General features: G+C 34.9%; 1 protein-coding gene across 10 annotated transcripts in view; it reads left to right on the forward strand.

Moving 5' to 3' along the window:
• The window catches only part of ATXN1 (ataxin 1), a 238,728-nt gene that overhangs the window by 115,792 nt on the left and 101,936 nt on the right, over positions 1–21,000 (forward strand). For all 10 annotated transcript variants that reach the window (XM_088130940.1, XM_088130943.1, XM_088130946.1 and 7 more), the window contains one exon: positions 15,350–15,427. The gene's annotated coding sequence lies outside the window, so the exon portion shown is untranslated. The remainder of the gene's footprint in view (positions 1–15,349; positions 15,428–21,000) is intronic.

A 21,000-nucleotide genomic window follows, 5' to 3' on the forward strand; every position in this document is an offset into this window, starting at 1 on the left:
AGCCTTTTCACAGGTCCACCAAAGATGATAAAAGGTTCCTTCACCCTGCAAACATTTCCAACAAACATTTGTTATGCCATGATACATTTTTGATAACTTATCAGGAGTTAGGTACCAACGATACATCATTTTATAAAAAAATTCTTTTAATTTATAATTCAATGTAAATTTCAAACCTTTATTCCACAGATTTTCCCATTGTTCCAACATAATATTGTATCTGAAGTTTTTAGCCCATTTGATCATGCATTCCTTAACTTGTTCATCTTCTAAATTCATCTGTAACAACATCTTATACATTTTAGCAATAACACGTTTGTCATTTATACAAAGTTGAATCTCAAAATAAGTTGTTTCATTAACAAACCTATAATTCTTTTTGTCTAACTTGAAACGTTCAAACAATTGCATATGAGTAAACCAATGACATATAAAAACTTCTAACTCTGTGTTCTCTTGTTTAAAAGCTTGGTTCACCCTCCTCAAAATTTAACAAGTCTTTATATTTTAACCACTTCAGTTCTCCCACATATTCTCTTCTAGTAAATGTTTCCTGAGGTGATAACCACAAAGGTACATTAGGAGACAATCTTACCTTATATTTATTCCAGATCTGCAGTAACACATTCCTAATATAGTGGTTTTTAAAATCCTTATTAACTTTAACTTTATCATATCACAAATAGGCATGCCACCCGAATCTTAATTCATGACCTTCAAGTTGTAATAATTTTTTATTCTCCAAGGTTATCCAATCCTTCATCCAAAGCAAACATCAAAATACAGTTTTAAATTAGGCAGACCCAAACCTCCTCGTTCCTTGGCATCTTATAACAATTTATATTTAATTCTCGGTTTTTTGCCTTGCCAAATAAACTTAGAAATATCTCTCTGCCACTGTTTAAACAGTAAATCTGAAGTCAAAATCAGTATGGTCTGAAAACGAAACAACATCATAGGCAAAACATTCATTTTAATCACAGAAATTCCCCCCATGAGAGAGAGAGTTGTAGTTTTTCCCATCTTACTAAATCTTTTTTCACTTCATTCCAAATTTTGCCATAGTTATTCTGAAACAACACACTATTTTTAGTTGACAAAATCACCCCCAGATATCTCACCTTTTTTTCAATCCTGAAGCCCTTCTTACTCATCAGCAGATCTTGATTAGGCAGGGTCATATTTTTAATTAACTTTTTTTTTTTTGTTCATTTACTTTCAAACCCGCCAATGAGCCACATTCCTTCAATTTCTTCATCAAATACTTGTCAGATTCCAGAGGATCCTGTAGTATAAGTTATCAGCAAAAGCCCTCAATTTAAAAACCTCTTGTTTGATCTTTAAGCCCTTTATTTGTTTGTCCCTTCTAATATCTCTATTAAAAACTTCAAGAACCAAGATAAAAAGCAAAGGTGATAAAGGGCAACCTTGTCTTGTTCCTTTTTGTATATGACATGGTTCAGTTAATTCTTCATTTACAATAATACTAGCCTTCTGAGGCATATAAATTGACTTAATTCCCTGTATAAAATGTTCTCCAAAGTCCATGCTTTCCAAAACTTTAAACATATAAACATCCAATTCAAATTGTCAAAAGCTTTCTCTGCATCCAAGAAAATAAGAGCCGTCTGACATTCAGTATGATATTGTAGATATTCTATAATGTCCAGGACAACTGGCAAAAATCCACATTGATCATGATGAATAAATTTCTGTAAAAATGTTTTATGATCAGAAAAAGTCTTTGGTAAAATATCCACTGTAGAAATTTTATTTACCAAGTCCGTTGAAACCCATATCATATCAATTCTTGAAAAAGATTTATGTCTCTCTGAATAAAAAGTCTTTTGCCAATCCATTTTTATATCTCCATGAATCCACCAATGCCAAATTGTCCATTAAATAAAAAAAAAGGGCTGGTGATTTTCCTTGCTTAATTTTAATTTGCTTTTCAGATGTTCTGTCAATCAACGGTGAAGCAACTCCATTCTAGTCTCCCATCAAACACCAACTTTGGTACGAGAAAGCTGACAATTCATTCAAAAGCTGCATAAAAAATTTACTCTTATTGTTTGGAGCATATATTCCCACAACGATCATTTTAAGTCCATATATCCCCACTTCAAATGCTACATATCTATCATGATCATCTGCTAACAACAAACACGGTTTCAAGTAGTTTTTAACATATAATACAAGTCCATTTATCTTCTTCGAATTAGCTGAAACAAATTCTTGTCCCAAATTCTTATTTGTCAAATACTTTATATCTTTCTTCTTTATATGTGTTTCTGGGAAGCAAATTACATCATATTTGAATTTGTTCAAATAATGAAAAACCTTTTTTTCTGTGGAGCATTTGCCCCATTTATATTCCATGTAAAACACTTCAAAGCCATCTTTATGCAGATGATTCACCACAGTGTTTAGGAATGACAGCCGTCTCTTCCTAAACAACTTCCATTTGTTTAGTTCCAGATGTATCCTGTTCCAAGTTAGTTCCAATCTAGCTAAAAATTCCTTAGCCTTAGGGATTGAAGTTAATTTGAATCTTTGTTGATAATAGGAGAAACTTATCCCTTCCAATTTTTCCCAACAAAAGGGGATTTTATTCTTTTTCAAAACATTTGTCAAAAAGGCATATTCTTTTCTCTTCCTTAAAATCCTTACTGGTATTTCTTTAAGGACCATTATATCCACATTTTCAATATTAAGTTTAGAATCAAAATGTGCTTGCAAGGCCAAATCCCTCGTTTTTCTCCTAGAAAACTGTACCAACACATCTCTTGGCTTGCCATGCGCAATTGCTATTTAGAATTTATACGAAAAGTTTTTTCTATCTCATCTGATATTTTATCCTCTTCCCAGTCAATTAGTGTTGCCAAAGCATGTGTAATCATATTTGTTAAATTTTCTTGTTTAGCTTCAAGGATTCCCCTGAGCCTTAAACAAAACTCTTTATCTCTCAACTCCAATAATGCAATTTTATCCAGCTCTTTCTCCCTTTAACTTTCCAAAAGACCAACTCTATCATTAACTTTTTTAATCCCACCTTCCAATTTCTTTTCCATTTTATCAATTTTTTGATCAAGCCTTTTTTCAAGTTCAACAAACCTTAAATCAAGTGCTTGAGTAACATTTTGAGTAATCATTTGTGTAGCTTTTAGAGTATATTCTTCAAACGTACCTTTTATCCAATCCAATTCACCAGACCCATGCCTTGTTTGCTTTTTGGTAGCCATTATCTCTATTTCTATCTTCTTCTTCCCCCCCTTGCTTAAAAAAGAAAAAGAAAAACTCTTTCTTTCAGTAGTCCTGTAATCCAAATTTAAGACTTTGGCTCCCTCTTGTGGCCCAAAGTAATATTCCCCAAAGTCAAATGTAACCAGATATCCACAACTAACGACAAAGTACGGGGGGGGGGGGGGGGGATGTCAAGTCTAACTAATCACAGATTGAGAAAGTTACCAGACCAAAACTTTCCCACAGTGTCTAAAAAGAGATCGTCCTCAGCTCCACGAGAAGTCACTTATATAAAAATCTTCCTTTTTAAAAGCAAAAGGTAAGAAATAGATGAAAATAGTCTCCTAAAAGTGTAGAAAAATTCCTGCAAAACATTAAAACTTCCAGATTGCATGCTCGTATTAACAGTCCTTCAAATCCAGTAAAAACACACGTTAGAAGTCCCAAAAATCATGAGAAACCAACCAAGAGAAGAAATATTTCTGTACTGGGGATAGCCTCTTTAAATTCTTTACATAACGTACAGTAAAAGTGATTTTAGAAGGGGTAGCCAGAAGTATTGTCCCTTTAAGAAGGCTTTAGACGCAGCTTCGACAAGTTGTTCCATCTGCTTCCCAGCTGATTGCTCACTGTTCGGTCGAGTTACAGCTGTCCGGAAGACACGAGGTGCAATTCAGTGGCTTCTCCTTGCCCGGAGAATGCCTTTGTGTCCCGGAATGAGTACCGAGACACGTAAATTACCATGCTAAAGTCCCAGTTTAGGCCAGAACTAGCCTTCCGCCATTGCTCCTCCACCGGAAGTCCCAGGACTTCCCCAAGTATTCTGATGAGCAGGCTTTGTAAAGATGATAAAACTAATTGGCAAAACCATCACATGACTCAATCACACATACACACACTCTTTGAGAAGTTGAGTTTGATCATTTTATAATGCTGTATCTAGGAGCAAATTTCTCATTAGTCTTCTTATAATAGTTGGAATGCAACACTTCTTACAAATGTTTTCAAAAGCCAGCAGCTTTCAAAACAATATGTAAAAAGCATAATCAGTGGGATAGTTATGTATGCACATGAGTGTGGCAGGTTGACTAAATTAGTCTATAGCACATCTATTAAAAATCTGACTACATACTAATAGCTCTGGTAGCGTTGCAAGTGGGATTTATTTTTAGAGTCAAAAGTGAATATCATTTGTTTAATATATGTTTAACTAATAAATATAACCAACTTGCAATGAATGCGTGCATGAGTGAAACTTCTGGTAAGTGAAGTTGCAAAACAATGAGGTATGTTAACTTTGTGCTCTTGTGGAGAAAAAAACATTGCAGATTGATTCTCAGTTTGAGAAATGAATAATATAAACTGTTGTAAAAGCATTGTTTGACTCCCTTGGTATTCAGTCCCAGGACTGAAACGGATATGATAGCAGCCACAGATAAACTGCTTACCTGTGTAAGTGTTCTACATATGTTCAGTCACTCTAAATGCATTTATCATGTGAGTTAGTCCATTTTCTTATAGAGACAGCAGGCCAGTGATCTAATCTAAGTGCTGTGCAACTCAACACCCAGATGATTGGGCTGACTCATATGGAAAATGCCTCTATTAGCCATCATATAGTAAATGCATCTGTATAGAGTCAGATTTGTGCACACTTGAACTGATGATTTAAAGTATTTTAGGGGTGAATGAACCTTAATCTAAAAATGAAAGAGGCATTGTAAGGAAAGCCTACTTCTTACAGGTTTATATTTCCCTTAAAGACTGGTTAGGAAGTGTGGGATTTATCACTAGTCAGGGGTGTTTTTTCACCAACTGAGGGTCAAAATTGGTAAACCAATGTATCTTAAACGAGCAGCTTTTTATTTTAAATAAGCATGTGCTAGTGACATCCAAGCAGGATTAATGCAATGCAGTGTTCTTATGTAGGGCCACAGAGTATTGGTAGAAGCCACTAAATTGATCATGTAAGCTGTGTTGTGCCCCAGTTGCATCCTTGCCAGTTTGTTTCACAAAAGGTGTTTTTATGCTTCACACCCTTAAATTACTTGTTACTCCACTAGTTGAAGGATAGCCTTCAGTCATATCAATTGCCCTGACTTTATGATCAGCTGTGAAGGTCTGGTAGCCACCATTGAGAGTAGCTAGATTGATGAGTATGAAACAAAGGGATTTCTTGGTAATGCTACCTCATCTGTGGGAGATATTTCCATCTTGGAGTTGGTCAAGTCCTATTAGGATTTGAAAGGGCATTAGAAAAGGCTTAAAAAGTAATCTGTTCTATAAGTTTTTAAAATAGTATTTTCTTAAACTGCTGTTGGTCTTGATTGTATTTATTTATTAGTCTTTTGTACTTTTCTGGGATGGATATCAGTAATATATTGACGTTTTGTATTTTATTTTGAAAACTGCCCTTAGAAATGAACTACAGGTTTTTAAATAAATGGGAAGGCTTTATTGGCTGCTCTCATATTACTTTTCAGCCTATATATTGTGATTTATGCTGCAATACTGGGGTACCATGAGGAAAGAGAGAAAGCTCTAATTTCTGAGGGAGAAATTTGACATTGGATCCTACTCCTACAACCTCCTCTCCGTAATGTCAGAACTCAGGAGACCAAAAAAAAAAAAAAAAGGAAAATTGGGGATATGACATAGGTACGTTGGAGATACTATTATTTCTGAAGGATTCAAAATCCTGCCTGCCTGCATCATGTCCCTGAGTCTGACCCCTTACTTAGTCTAAGTATTGCCCTCCCCATCATGCATGCAACATGAGAAAAAATAATGAAAACCAACCTTTGGGAGGAGCACCTCCTTAAATTCTAAATTATGTATCAATCTGTTACTAGACTGCAGTAGTTTGAAGCTCTGGATTAGAGCACTCTGACAGGATAGGTTGTATTCTGTTATGGAGAAAAGAATAGCAGTAAATAGTAGTAGTTAGGCAAATTGTGGATATTAAATAGTATTGTAAAAACTATAATTTTTTTCTATTTTTAGAGTTACTTTCATATATTAAGGTTTTGAAAGTGTTTTTAAATTGCTTTGGATCTTCTGTGATAATGTTAACAAATTGTACTTTGGATAATCTTTGAGAACTGGTTTTCCTTGAAGCAAGCTAGTTCCTAGGGCTGTTTTACGCTGATAACAACAACAACATAAATCTATATTTACTGGAATTAGGAGTATTTGGAGCCTGCGTGCCTTATTTCATTATATGTCCTACATTACTAGAAGAGATTTTGATGCTTACATTTGGTGATACTAGTCTGAAAATCATTCCAAACTAAAGTACAGTGTACCCTACGAGAAAGTACATCCTGGGAATTAGATCCAAGAAACCTTCCCTATTTCAGTGGAGAAGAAACACATATTTGAACTGTTGCTATATGGGAAAGTTTGGAACATGCTTAAGCCATAGATACTTTTTAAAGTGCTTGTGGCTTATAACTGGATTGTCTGATTCTTCAAATTAGTTTGGAAGGATAGATGGTTGTTGCTTTCTCATGGTACCAGAGTTAAAGGTGTGATCCCAACCCCCTTTCCTGAGGATGGACAGGTCAAACAGCTCTTCTGGGCTCATCTTGAAGTACAGTTTAATGGACATTTTCAAACTTGACCAGAACAAGTAATAACCTATTAATATTACATTTATTATATATGCATTCATTTATAAAGATTTTTTTTTCTTTACAAAACTGTTACTGCTCAACAGATACTTAATTTTAGTCACTTGTTTCTGAAATACTTGGCATTCTCAAAAATGTAAAAGCTAATTCTTGGTCTGAATACTTCATTAGCAATAAAATCATCTTTTTGTTCAAAGCCTAAAATGCTTTCTGAATGAATTTTGCTTCCCATTAATTTGAGCTTTAAGAAACAGAATAAAGGAGTACAAATAAGAGTGTTTCAAGTAACTCATAATTACATGTTAAAAATGTGTTATAGCTCATATAGGGTGCTCCTTATTCAAGACTGAAACTAAAGATAAATTCACCTTTATTAGCTGTTGAAATAAGCTGGGTGTGATTGTGCAAATCAGCAAAAAATGGAAATAGCTTGAAGAGGATTTGTGGGAATGCACTGAGGGAATGCTTTCACCTTATTCTAGCCTAAGAATCATATGATGAATATGGGGTAGGATTTCAGTTACATGTAATTATTGCAGTTTGTATATCATTCGTATGAATATGCTAGATATTTTTTATTCGCTCTGTAATATTTTATTTTAGAACAGATGATTATACAGTAGATAGTATAATATCCCATATTATATGGTAAGTATAAATTCTTATCATATGGGTAAAAATATTTTATTTCTGGAAATCTAACAAAAGATGCACAGTACAGGTAGACTTCGCGCACCAACTGTCTCATTCAATGACTGTTTGAAGTTACGATGGTGCTGAAAAAATGACTGTATGACCAGTCCCCACATTTATGACCTTTGCAGTGTTCCTCAGACACATGATCACATTACAGTCAGTACATGTTGTCCTGTGCCTGTTTTTCTTTTTTCCCTCCTTGCAGAACAGAAAGATTAGAGAAGAAGGGATTACAAGAGAGTAAGCAGGCACACAGTGGGGAATATGCATCTAAAAGAATGTAGTGGTGCTGGGAGCCCGGAGCACACTATGCAAACAGCCCATTGTGTGGCTGCTTACTCTCTTGTAATCCCTTCCTCTTGTTACAGACGCTGCTCCCAGGTTTGCTCCCAGGTTCGGCTTATGGTCACTCACACACTCACAGCCTGTTGAGGCACGCGGATCTTGTCAGCCCCCCTTGCTTTCTACCTGGGTTTTCCAGATAGGTGCGGCTGGAGCAGACAGACACACAGCCCTGGTCAACAGCGGGGAAATAATTGGGGATACACACAAATCACTTCCAACCGAACACTGGGGCACGAGAGGTTCTTTGTAATACACGGAGACCCAGTGAATTTAAAGTAACAGCAAAACTTTACTGGTTGCAAGGTACATTTGCTCTTCCTCTCACACACACACACACACACTTACCCACGTCCTTCCCAACTAGGCCGCCAGAGGGACGGAAGCCGCCAAGTCTGGATGACTCAGATGACCAAGACGACTCAGAGTGGGAGGGCTTTGGGACCCCTTTTATCCCCAAAAGTACAAGTTGATGGGATTGGGGCGAGGGCCCCATGGGATTGGGGCGATGGGATTGTGCTCAGGCCCAACCTCCTCTTTCTGGTTCAGGTCATGTGCTCAGGCCCAACTTCCTCTTTCTGGTTCAGGTCCTTTGTTTTTTCCTTAATTTTCCTTAACGACTTGCTTCCTTCTTATCTACCTCCCTGAAGGGATCTCATAGATAGGTTTCCTGGCTTTTGTCCTTTCTGCTTACGTGCCTGCTTCATCTTTAGGTTATGGCAGCTTCAGCCTAGTCTCACACTCTCCAATGAATGTAAATACAAACATTAATTCCTTTCTTCCTAATTATCCCAGTACCAGGATGAGCATTTCAAAAGGTGGGAGTGTGGAGGAAAGTTAAGCACAATTGCAGTAATGTGATTTCCCACTTATTGACTGCTTTACTTAACAACAGAGCTGCCCATCTCAATTGTGGTTGCTAAACGAGGACTACCTGTAGTGCCTTGATGAAAATCTATTATCTGTACTGAAGTAGAAGCTAGATTGTTTTTCATGCATTTACAGGAAATTGCTAAGAAAGGTCATGAGAGAGTGAGGTATTGTACACAGCTTTATACCTCCACCAAACAAACCAGAGATGCCACTAAAGTCTTGAACTGATGTCAGGAGCTTGGATAGGATGAAAACAGGCTGAATGGAACCCTAGTAACATAGAATTGCTATTTATAAGGGAAGCTGTCTACCATCTCCAGCTGTAATTGTGGATGGGGTGGCCCTCCTCCTGAAGGATCAGGTTCCATATACAGTGGTACTTAAAAGTTTGTGAACACTTTTGAATTTTCAATATTTCTGTATAAATATGCCCTAAAACGTGATCTGTTCTCACACAAGTCCTAAAACTAGATAAAGAGAAACCAATTAAATGAATCAAAGACATTATATTTGTTCATTTATTTATTGAGGAAAATCATCCAAAGCTACATATTTATGTGTGGCAAAAGGATGTGAACCTCTAGGATTATCAGTACATTTGAAGGGGAGTCAGATGTTTCAGTCAATGGGATGATAATCAGGTGTGATTTAATGAACAGAATTCTGGGTGTTCACTATCAAAGTCTGATCTTCACACAGATATGTGGAAGTGTGTCATGGCTCGAACAAAGGAGATTTCTGAGGACCTCCTAAGAATAGTTGTTGATGCTCACCAGGCCAGAAAAGGATACAAAACTATTTCTAAAGAGTTTAGACACCACCAGTCCACTTGTGTACATATGGAGGCAATTCAACACCATTGTTATTTTCCCTAGGAGTGGTCTACCTACCAAGATCACACCAAGAACAAGGTGTGCAATACTCCAGAAGGTCTCAAAGAACCCCAGGTAATATCTAAGGAACTAAAGGCCTGTCTTGCATTGATGAATGCCAGTGTTCATGAGAACACCATCAGAACACTAAATAACAATGGTGTGCATGGCAAGGTTGCAAGGAGAAAGCCATTACTCTCCAAAAAGAACATTGCTCCCCATCTCCAGTTTGCCAAAGACCACATGGATAAGCCAGAAGGCTATTTGAAAAATGTTCTGTGGATGGATGAGACCAAAATAGAACTTTTTGGCTTGCATGAAAAGTGTTCTGTTTGGCGACACTTCAAACACTGCATTCCAGCATAAGAACTTTATCCCATCTATGAAAAGTGATGATGGCAGTATCATGGTTTGAGCCTGCTTTGCTGCTTCAGGACCAGTATGGGTTGCCATCATTGATGTAACTATGAATTCTGAATTATACCAGCAAATTCTACAGGAAAATGTCAAGGTATCTGTCCGTGAACTAAAACTTAAGAGAAAGTGGGTCATGCAGTAAGACAACAACCCAAAACACACAAGTCATATGACCAAAGAATGGTTAAAATTAGAGAAGAAAGTTAATGTTTTGGAATGGCCTCTGATCTTCATCCTATAGAAATGTTGTGGGAAGACCTGAAGTGGGCAGTTCATGCAAGGAAGCCCACCAACGTTCCTGAGTTGAAGCTATTTTGTAAGGAGGAATGGGCTAAAATTCCTCCAAGCCAATGTGCAGGACTGATCAACAGTTATTGGAAAAGTTTAGTTGCAGTTATTGTTGCCCAAGGGGGGCACCCAGTTACTGAAAGCAAAGGTTCATATATCTTTGCCACACACAAATAAGTAACTTTGGATCATTTTCCTCAAATAATAAATGAACAAGTCTGATGTTTTTGACTGATTTGTTTAATTTGTTTAAAGAAATATTTAAAATTCAAAAGGCTTTACTGATTTTTAAGCACCACTGTATTGATAAGTATAGAGCCTACCAATAATTAATAAATTATGTATGTTCTGTGAGTTTCTGGAAGCACATATAAATATACATTTTACATATTTCAAATTTAACATTCTGATTTGTAGTATTCTGTAGTAAATAAGTTAAATTGATTTGCCAGCAGGTGACTTGAAATTAATCCGAAATGTGTATACTACTAGGGGTTTTCTGTGTTTATTGCATTACTTTGAAGAAAAGGCTTCTATAGTATGTGAATTGCAATACCATTCCAAAATATGAGAGGATTTAAGTTTAAATTAAATCTATACCTGTGGATTGAACTTTGGTAATGTGTCTGTTTTGTCAAACTTATAAAGTATTTGGATAGAATTCAAGATAAAATAATTCCTGTCACTTTCATGAATACAGAGGGGAATTTTTGTAAGTCACTGATTGGCTTACACATTGCATGAGGACTTGAGAACTTTCAGAATCCTCATAAAAGACTGGAAACCTTTATGGACTTTTTGCTGAAAATAGATAAAAATGAATTGGTGATTTCAGGATTCACTGATTAAAAAGGGCTGTTTATGGGGAGAAGGGAACCGATAGTAATTTGGGAGGGTGGAGATGGTAACTATCATGTCTATAACTGCTGCAATAAAGATCAGAAGTCACTTCTTTAGATCTCTCTCTTTTTTCTTTCTCTCTTGCTGTCCACCACTTTTTATTTTATTCTTTTATATTTACTTTTTTTCTATTTTTATTTTTAAGTTTCTGTAGTTTTTTAATCTTGTGTAGAATTCTCTTTCAGTAAAAATTATATATATAAAAAAAATTCCTAAACTTAGCGTAAGGGGACTTTTTTTTTTCTTTTCATTTAAGCCATTGGTATGTCCAGCTGCATATTGAAGGTTTTCTTTTTAAATTATTTATTTATTAGTCAAATTTGTATTCCACCCAACTTCCAACAACTCTGCACAATTCACAACTGAAACAAGAAAAGTACAATAATAATTAAAAATAAATGCATAAATAAAGGTGGAATGGTGTTAAACTTCACAGTTCTCTGAAACGCTTTGAAACAGATTTTCAGAGTAGAAAATTAAGAACCAGACCCTTCAAAGAATATATAGCAGAAAAATTACTTTTGGTAAGGGATAAGCAGAAGTTGATGCAGTACTCATTCTATTTTTGTGCCCTAATTGCTTTTCTGATTTTCTGTCTAACATGACTGTAATTCTTCCCTCATTTATTTACAAATTTTTCTTTGATTCTCCCCACCCAGTATTTTCCTTTCTATGAAATAAGGAAAGGAGGGACATTGTAAAAAATTTACTTTCCAGAGGCAAGCACAAATAAATTAAGTCCTATCAGAATTCAAATTTACTGTCCTTAATGCTTTCCAATTTTGAAAAATGTTTTTAATTTTTTAAAGAAGACTTCATAGGCAAAAATAAAGTCCTTGGGATATTCCTGACACTAATTTTCTACTGTTGATATTAATCAGGGCTCAGCATTTTCTTTTATTTCAATATGATTTGTTTTAAGTTATAGTTTCTACATTTAATTTTCATGGTGAATTTGCACTTGAATTTTTTTGGGAATATATGTTTTAGAATTTGAATATAGCTCCTCTTGATGCTCCCAAAATTTAAAGAATAGTTTGGGGATTTGTGTGAAATATTCAGAAATGACAGTGTATATTACTTCCCATTTCTGCCCCATTTTTAAAAAACTCATGATTATAATACAAAGCTACAATGTCATTTAATGGCCAGATCCACAGTTAGTTGATGGTTGTCTAGGACAGATGTAGATGATCACAATGCATAACAACCACAAGATGCTTTAGGGGCAGGATTAGCACATGATGCAGTCCTTCCAGGAATTAACATTTCATATTCTAAATTGGTAATGTTTGACTTTTTCACTGCTTTATAAAATTTCATTTTGGAGGCAGGCATTTTTCTCCTGTAGAGCACTAAATCAAGCAAGCAGTTCTCTCTTTGAGGACAGAATGCATTATGGGCAGTTTCTGTATTTTTGAAATGATTTTCAGAGGCTAAAAGGAGACGCATGAGAAGGATCACCAGAGGGTAACAGTTGAACAATTGGGGAAGTAGATTCGACGTTTCTTAGTAGAATGCTGATGGGGAAACTGTGGCATTATAGAAAAATATGTAAAAAGCCCAAGATCAGACTTTTCTGTCATTTAATTCTACTTATTTTGGTTGAAATAAAATATCATTTCTAAGGAAGGGATGGAAAATCTTGTGCCTTATGGGTAATGCCAAAGTGCAACTTTCAGCATGCTGATTAGGGTAGTTCAGCAGCGTTTGTAGGACCACTGATTTCTCCAGCCTATAACACCACCAGCAGACTATAACACCACATCATCATGCTGTTTATTTTACATTACCTAGTAAACAGTTTGAAGATAGCTACCAGTGAGTTTGAGTAAGCATAGAATTACTTAGAGAAGCATATTGATAAATCTTGCTAATCTTTGGGTACTTGTTATAGGCAGAGAAGTTTGTTTGTATACCAGCCTAACACATTGACCCTTCAGTATGATACTGTATAGCAGGGCAAAAGAACAGTGCTCATGTGGATGGATTTAGATGATGCTTTACAGTATCTAGTGGGCTCTAGAACTGAAGATCTTTTGGGAAAAGTTTACAGTTATGACTGGACTTCTCCCAATTAAAAAAACCTGTGGTATGGTAGCTGAGTCTAAATAAGCCTCATCTTGGGGATCATTAAACGTGATAAAGGCTATTTGCTTTGAGAGAACTGTAGTCTACTTTTCATTTCCCTATTTATTCACAGAGTGTAAAATAAATTTTGCCTTGTGGTAAAATAAATCTTTAAAAAGAGAAAGAAGATTGATTTTTTTGTGAACCACGTATCTTGTTTTTAATAGTGGAAGTAGCTCTTTTATTATGAATAATATGGTAATTGCAAGCATAGGCCATTATTATTGATCAATGATGTAATTCTCCTACAGATGGATAGAGGAGAATGATGTAATTTTTATTAAGTTACCGAAGACAGTGACCTTGAGAGATATCAGATGATAGAAGTATAAAGGGAAAGAAAAAAACATTGTTCTTAGAAAAATGTTTATTTAGTGATAACATTTAATGTAGTGGCAAACTGAATGCGGGTCAGTCATCATTCAAAAGGTACAGCATTTTCTTATGAGTAACACAGTATTTTTAGGTGATCTGATATTGTGGCAGTTTTTTGTCTTTACTGCCTAAATCATAATTCCTGCATACAAATTATTGCCATTTACTTGAAACAACTCAAAATTGTTTAATATTCATAAGCATTATATATAGAAATTCTTGTCTTGTTGCATTTAATGAACATGGAGAGAATTGTGGGGAGAAGTGGTGCTGAATCAGTTTGTGTGGCAATTAAGCATGCCTACATGGAACTAAGCGCTATGGAAATTACTGATCATTCTATTCAAGGGTGTACGTGCTGGAAAATTGCCTTGCGCATTTTCATGGACAGAATGTGATCCTTATGTGCTTTTAGAAACTGTTCTGTGAGCTCAGCAGGATAGTTAAACTGTTAAGCCATAACTAATTTCATGTATTACATGCATTGGCAGAAAATAGGTGAATCTCCAGTAAAAAAAAAAAAAAAAAGGAGTTACACAGATGATGTAGAAAAAAACCTTATTAATAAAGGAAGTTGGTAACAATTCTATCTAAATGTACTGCAATAAGAGTACCACAAATAGTGAGGTACAAATTAGGTACTGATTAAGGTGGCTGAGAATTCTGGGAATTGCACTCCCAACATTAAAAAACACTGATCCATTTTTAGAGTCCCACATTCTAATTGATGAATGTTCAAACAAAGATAGTTGATGTTCACATCACCCCAAAGCACCACTGTTTAAATTCAGAGGACACTGTATTACACAAAGATGTTTGAACAGAAAATTACACACAATCAATGTATCATTAAATACTTAGATATAGGTAGGATTGTTTCCCTCTATCCCTAGGACCATCTGCAGTAGTGAGAGACCACGGTTGGGGAACTCTTGGTCTATAATGCAGCCAGAAATTAGCAATACTAAAGAATGATAAATATAACAAATCAGCAGTATTCTACCTGGTTTTTAAAAGATTAAGCATTCAGTAAAATACATAATTGTATTTGATCTGATTGTGCAAATATTCAGTACATCTCAGGATAACTATTGCAGAGAACAGGCAAAACCTCCAAAGAATATTTCTTTTGTTGTAACAGCTGCAAAATCTAATTGTACATACATTTTCAGTGCTTTTCATGATTAATAAAACAAGTCTTTCTGAGATTTTTATGTGCTATTTTATCTACTGTTTTACTCTTGTTCAGATTTTTTTTTACCATTTATGGTAATTTAATATAATACAATAATTTTAATATACTTAATATATTATTATTAATAATTAATATAATACTTTAATATGGAAATATAATTTTAAAAATGGTTATGGTATAACTGTATCATAGTATGAAATTGTGAGTCACTTAAAAAATTCTTAAAAGCTATGGGAGAATTTTTACTCAGATACATTAACTATAAATAAATGAAGAAAAATAATTCCATGAGTCAGTATTTAACGATATGCTTTGTTCCTTTACAAGGTATTAAAAAATAAGAAAATAAGGTTAAAAAGAAAATATTCATTATCTTCTTCCTGCAGGTGAGAAGAACAGATGGTGTACAGATATATTTGAAAACCAAGCAGAAAATTCTGAAGAAGATTGTTCAGCGTGATATGGTGAGCATGCACACGTTTCCTCCTCTTTTAATAACAATTAAAATAAGTTATATCTACTGGAAAACTTCATTATCTTCTAATTATGATGAGCAAAGATCAGAAATGAAACATTCTTTATAAGAATTTTACTTTAACTCAACATACATAATCTGTGACTTTGCTATCATTCTGTGTCTACATAAAGACTTAGTGTGAAAGTCATGGGGGTGGATATGTATTTTTCTCTTGAGAGGGCAGGGCACGCACTTTGTATGGCTCCAGTTATATTTTTACAGCCTCTGAAGATCCCATGACTGAGATATGGAAGCAAAACAACAGTTTTCAATGGCGTGTTTTGTTTTTCTGTTCATTAACATAACATGAAATGCTAATCTTTAGACCTGTGCTAGGCTATTGCCACTGATTCTCCTTTCCTAAAAAACATGAACAGATGTCTAAAAATTAGCTAAAAAATTCAACTGTACCCACCAACTTATGACCTTTGGAAGCCAACTTCTTTTTTAAAAAGTAAAAGAAGCTAATTAATAGTTGTACACTCCTATGATATATGAATGTCCATGTGCTCTAGTTGCATTCTTTCTTATATAAATGGTGCTGTTAACATTGATCTACTGATTTGTCTGAGAGAGCTTTCAGGTAGTAGATTATTATTTGAACACCAGCAGCTGGCAACACAGAGTTGAAAGCATTGATTATCTGTTTGCAAGACCTGTTTATAGTGAATTCAAAGTTCAAATTCTTGCACCTCTTTCTATTCCCATGTGCTGTAATGGGCTGGAAGCCAATCTCCTTTGGGCAGGACAGATGGTTTCCATTTGTTTCTTGCTTTGTTAATGGCTTAATCTGGTATTAGGCTGTTTTCTTGTGACCATCTAAGAATTGGCTCCCCTGCATTCAATATCAGTGATATTGAACACCACCAAGAAGTCTAAAAAGACTAGGAGGGGGCACTCGACCCATCCAAGTTCCACCAAAAGTCACAAAGAGAGCAAACAGTATTGTTTCTTTTCTATGTCAAAACTGAATTCTGGAGCTGATTTCCACTAATTTCTTGAGAAACTTTCCCCAAAATGGAAGATTGGAGACTAGGCAGAATTCTTCCAAGTATTAGGTTTCCCATCCAATTTTGTGATTTCTGCAAATGTGATTGCATTCCCTCCACCTCTTCTTTTATGAAGGAATGGACTGTCTCGTTATTTTACAGCTACCTTTCTAAGATTCACTCGTTTTATAATCTTCTAATGTTCTGTTTCTAATTTTCTGGTACTTTATACACATCTTAATTTAAAAAAAATAATTATTCCTTTGAAATAATTATTTTGAACTTCACTAAGAATATTTGCAGAACTGAGGATTGAACTTTGTTTCTGTTTTCAAGTTTAAGCCTGTGGTTCTGGTACATATTTTATATTTTCTTTAGTCTAGAGCTATTTGGATTTAGAAATTAGCAGCTAAAACACCAGTAGTCCCTGGTGCTCTAGTCCTTTTACTAAGTGTCACTTTTGTTCCCTTCACCTCCATTACAAACCTAAGGATAGGTGCATGAAAAGACTTAGGTCTGTTGGCAATGGAACTTGATTACCATATTGATAATATGAAAGACCCTCTTCCTCCTAAGTCTGTATAAATTTAATGCTACATTCTGACCAGGAAGAAGGTGAATGTGTCATGTCACTGGGAATCAGTATTAAAAAGAATTTTGTAATTGAGGCCGAATAATTTATTTAATACAAAATCTACTAATTTAAGGGTGAAACATAAATTAAGTTGAAACATACTTTTTAGTTAAACAACTGTACAAGTTGTAATAGGCTAAAACATTCATTCTTTTAACTATAATTTTAAATTTTAGTTTATAATACATGTTGACAGAAAGAGTGATTCAGTCTCATCTATATCATACAGTAATGCCACAGCTTGCTTGGGGCCAAATGTTGAATTCTGGCTTGACAGAGTTTTTTGAGAACTTGTGTGAGCCTTCCTTCTCCTCCACTCCTATGAGGATTCTCTCTTCTATTTCCTAAGTTGATCTTGATTACCAGAAACCCATGGCAATCCATGCTTTAAAGCTGGAGGTTGGAGATATAGTTAGGAAGAAACCAGAATTTAAGAGGTGAAGGAATACATGAGCCTTTGGGACATTCATGTTTGCTAATTCATGGCTTGCGTTATCATGCATGAATAAACACAAAAGGATTAGAGTGTCTTAGGTCCTTACTATCATGGATCATTTCTATAAGACTCTTAGAACCTCTTGTTTTGTTTTTGTTTTAAGGGTTTTTTTAGATTTTTGTTTCATTAGACAAACACTGATTTTTATTTACATTAAATACTTGGATACCAGAGACATTCTTAGAAATTACAGTGCTTCGTGTTTGAAGCATGCTATTATAAAGGGGGGGGGGGCTAGAGGCATATGTACAGAGTGCCCAGGAAGCTGGAAGAGGATCCTCTAGGTTGTACTTCCTTATAGTAGCATGTATTTTTGGATTTTGTAACTGTATACTGTATATTTGTTATGGTTTTGTATTCTGAGGTATGAGGAATTTTTTCTACTTTGTAGGAGAAAATGGAGAATTGTAGGAGAAAATTTGGAATTGGGGTTCAGCCTACTTTTGTGCTTTTTTTCACAGTTTCTTATTTAAATTAAGCATTTCTGAGCCTCATAAATTAAACTTCTATGAAATATAAATTGGATTTGAAAACTTAATTGAAAAGAGTGATTTTGAGTGCTTTTTTAATTCTGACTATGCTTCTGCCCTTTACTTAGATTCTTTGGCAAATTACTTTACTTTTAACCTTACTCAACATGGGAATAAAGTCTTTTGTAACTTGTCATATTTGGGGCTACCAGATCTGGGCTGCAGAAGTAGGTGCAACTAGATATTAACACACAGTAAGTTTTCTGTAGCTCTTTGCTGCCATCAGGTATTCTTCCATGGTCTTACAGCCAGTTTAGCAGCCCTGTTTGGAAGCCATTTTGGGAATGGGCAAGCCTTCTAGGGAGCAAATAAATAAATACATTACCCCATATGTTGAGAAGCACTGTTTGAAAGTATCTCTATTTGGAATTAAGATTAACTTTTAATCCGTAAAGAGGAGGCAATGATGTGTCATGGAGTCATCAAGGGTCAGCCCAACTGAGACACTATTTTTATTGTACAGTAAATTACCTTCATTCAGTTGAAGTCTGTATTGCTGACATCAGGCAGTTATCCAATTCCTGTGTATTAAGCAGTTCTTCAGAGGTTCTGGTGATAATTCAGTTTCAGACCTCTGAAACTTTGGGAGAATATTACTGAATCAGGTACAGCCTTCCAATATCCATTGTGCTATATCTCATAATTTATATATTCTCTATTATAATTTTTTTTTCATTTCTCTGCATCTCAGCATTCTTATCCAGTGAATAAAGGCATTTAGAGAAAGTATACTCAGATAAGGTCTGTAAATAGTAGACATTCCTCATAGACTAATATTGTACAAGTTCTTGTAGATAAAAATACAGCGGTGATGAGTAGAAAAACAAATGTTCATTTCTCTCCCCCCCACCACATTTTTGTATATGTAGCTTAAAAGTTTTATGGTTTAGTTAATATTTGTCAAGTGGGCTAATATTTGTCAAGTAGTCTGCCCTAATCAGGGACTGCTTTTGTATCTTACTTCACAAATTCACTGAAATCATAATTTGAAGACAGTTCTTATTTAATACTAATATTATTATTAACTATAATTTGCCTAATCTGGAAATCATCCCAAATGCTGCATAGATCAAAGCAAGAGAAATAATGTAGTTCTATGCAAGAAAAAAAATATTAAGTCTACTTCCTTGACATCTGATCTGGGCTGCAATATTAAAGAAATAAAATAAGGGAACTCTATCAAATCTTCGAAGTTTCCTTGGGAAAAGAACAAGATATAGCTGTAAAAATCAATATGGTGTGAAGTGTAACTACTTCACAAAAGTATCTTTTACAGTATCTTTCTTCCCAGAGTGGAATGGTACTGCTCAGTCATGATAGACTAGGAATTTGTAAACTAGGATATTGCAGTTATGCACATACTTTGAAAGAGGTGCTTTGCAGTGCATAGGAGTACGTAAGAAGCTCTTGCTTTCAAATCTTTAAAACAGCTGTGGGTTTTTTTCCCCCAAACTTGCTACTGATTCATAAGTTGCCTCTGCACATTGCGAAGCACCTTCTGACAGATTTGCACACCCCTAGAACGCAATCCTATTTTCTAAAGTAACTTTCTTCAGAGAAGTTTAATAAACATGTCTAAAACAATATATGGAGCTATGTTAGATATTGTAACTGCACTTATAACAATGGGAATTTATGAACATGATATTGAGTGTGTAGTAACTAAGGGCAGAAAAGCAGAATTTCCAGGCAGAAAATTCAGGCCTAATATAACTCATGCTTCTGCTGATTATAATTACACTTAGGGTGCAAGAGGAGATGTTTCCATGTAATGCCATCTCAGACCTACCAGCTTCTTAAACTATGCCTAACGAAGCAGGGAAATTCAATTTTGTTCAGTTTTTCTACTAATACATAGTTTATTCCTGCCACAGTTTTCCATTCTATTGTTGATCTTTGCTCTTTCTTATAAATCTTGCACTCCAACAAATGTATGATTTGAAATATCCAGTATAGTGTTGTTATGATAATACTTCTATGCATCTTTATAGGATATTTTAAAGGAAATCACTTGCCCTAAATTCAAATGCATATTCTTCATCTTCACTATAATGCACTGATGTGTAACACAGGTGAGTATCAATATGCTTACATTGTAAAATTTTGAGGCTGAGAGATAACATTGTGTTTAATCCCTCTGATGAGTTCATGAGTGAGATGAGAGGTTTTTTATTGCTCACCATGTATTATTAACAACTATGCTACTTCATTCACTTAAGTTGTAATACTATTTTAAATTAATGTAAGATGTAGAATTATGAAAATAAACTAGGGCAACCTCTACTTAACAGGACGTTGAAAAAAACAATATTCAAATTTGTCTTTATGCAGTCTGAATCATAGACATACTTTGAAGTCATATTGCTTACTGAGCTAGTATCCCAAACAATGGAAGGGTTTACTAAGTGTAGCTATTTCTCAGTTTTCTATAAACTGAATTGAATAATAGAACTTTACCTCTGTTTCTTAAGATTTTTTCTAACATTTAGCTGTGTGGGCAGTTAGCACTGGCTCCCTCAGGCCCATTGTAAGTCAGCGTTTTCAGTGCCTGAATGTAGTAACCTAGGAATCATATTTTATGTACAAGTAAATTCCAGTTTCAAAATTATGAGTTTGCTATATCAACAAATCCTTCATTTATTACAGCAAAGGGAAAATAAATTGCTCAGTGCAATATTTATTTTGATACACAGCCAACTGATGTTACTCTAGCAAAAATGGTTTTCTTCCCTGTTAACTTTTTGATGCTTTTTAGTACAAAAATAGGAGATAGCACAAACATAAGCAAAATTTCATGTTTTATTTTTTTCTTCCATTATGAGGAATTGCCTCAGATATTGTTAGACTTAAAGTTTTGATTTGTATATCTTT

The sequence above is a fragment of the Python bivittatus genome, unplaced genomic scaffold, assembly GCF_059951505.1.
Source record: "Python bivittatus isolate LINGU-HERP-01145 unplaced genomic scaffold, Pbiv_v1 ctg000840_np1212, whole genome shotgun sequence".
In the NCBI taxonomy this organism is placed as follows: domain Eukaryota; kingdom Metazoa; phylum Chordata; class Lepidosauria; order Squamata; family Pythonidae; genus Python; species Python bivittatus.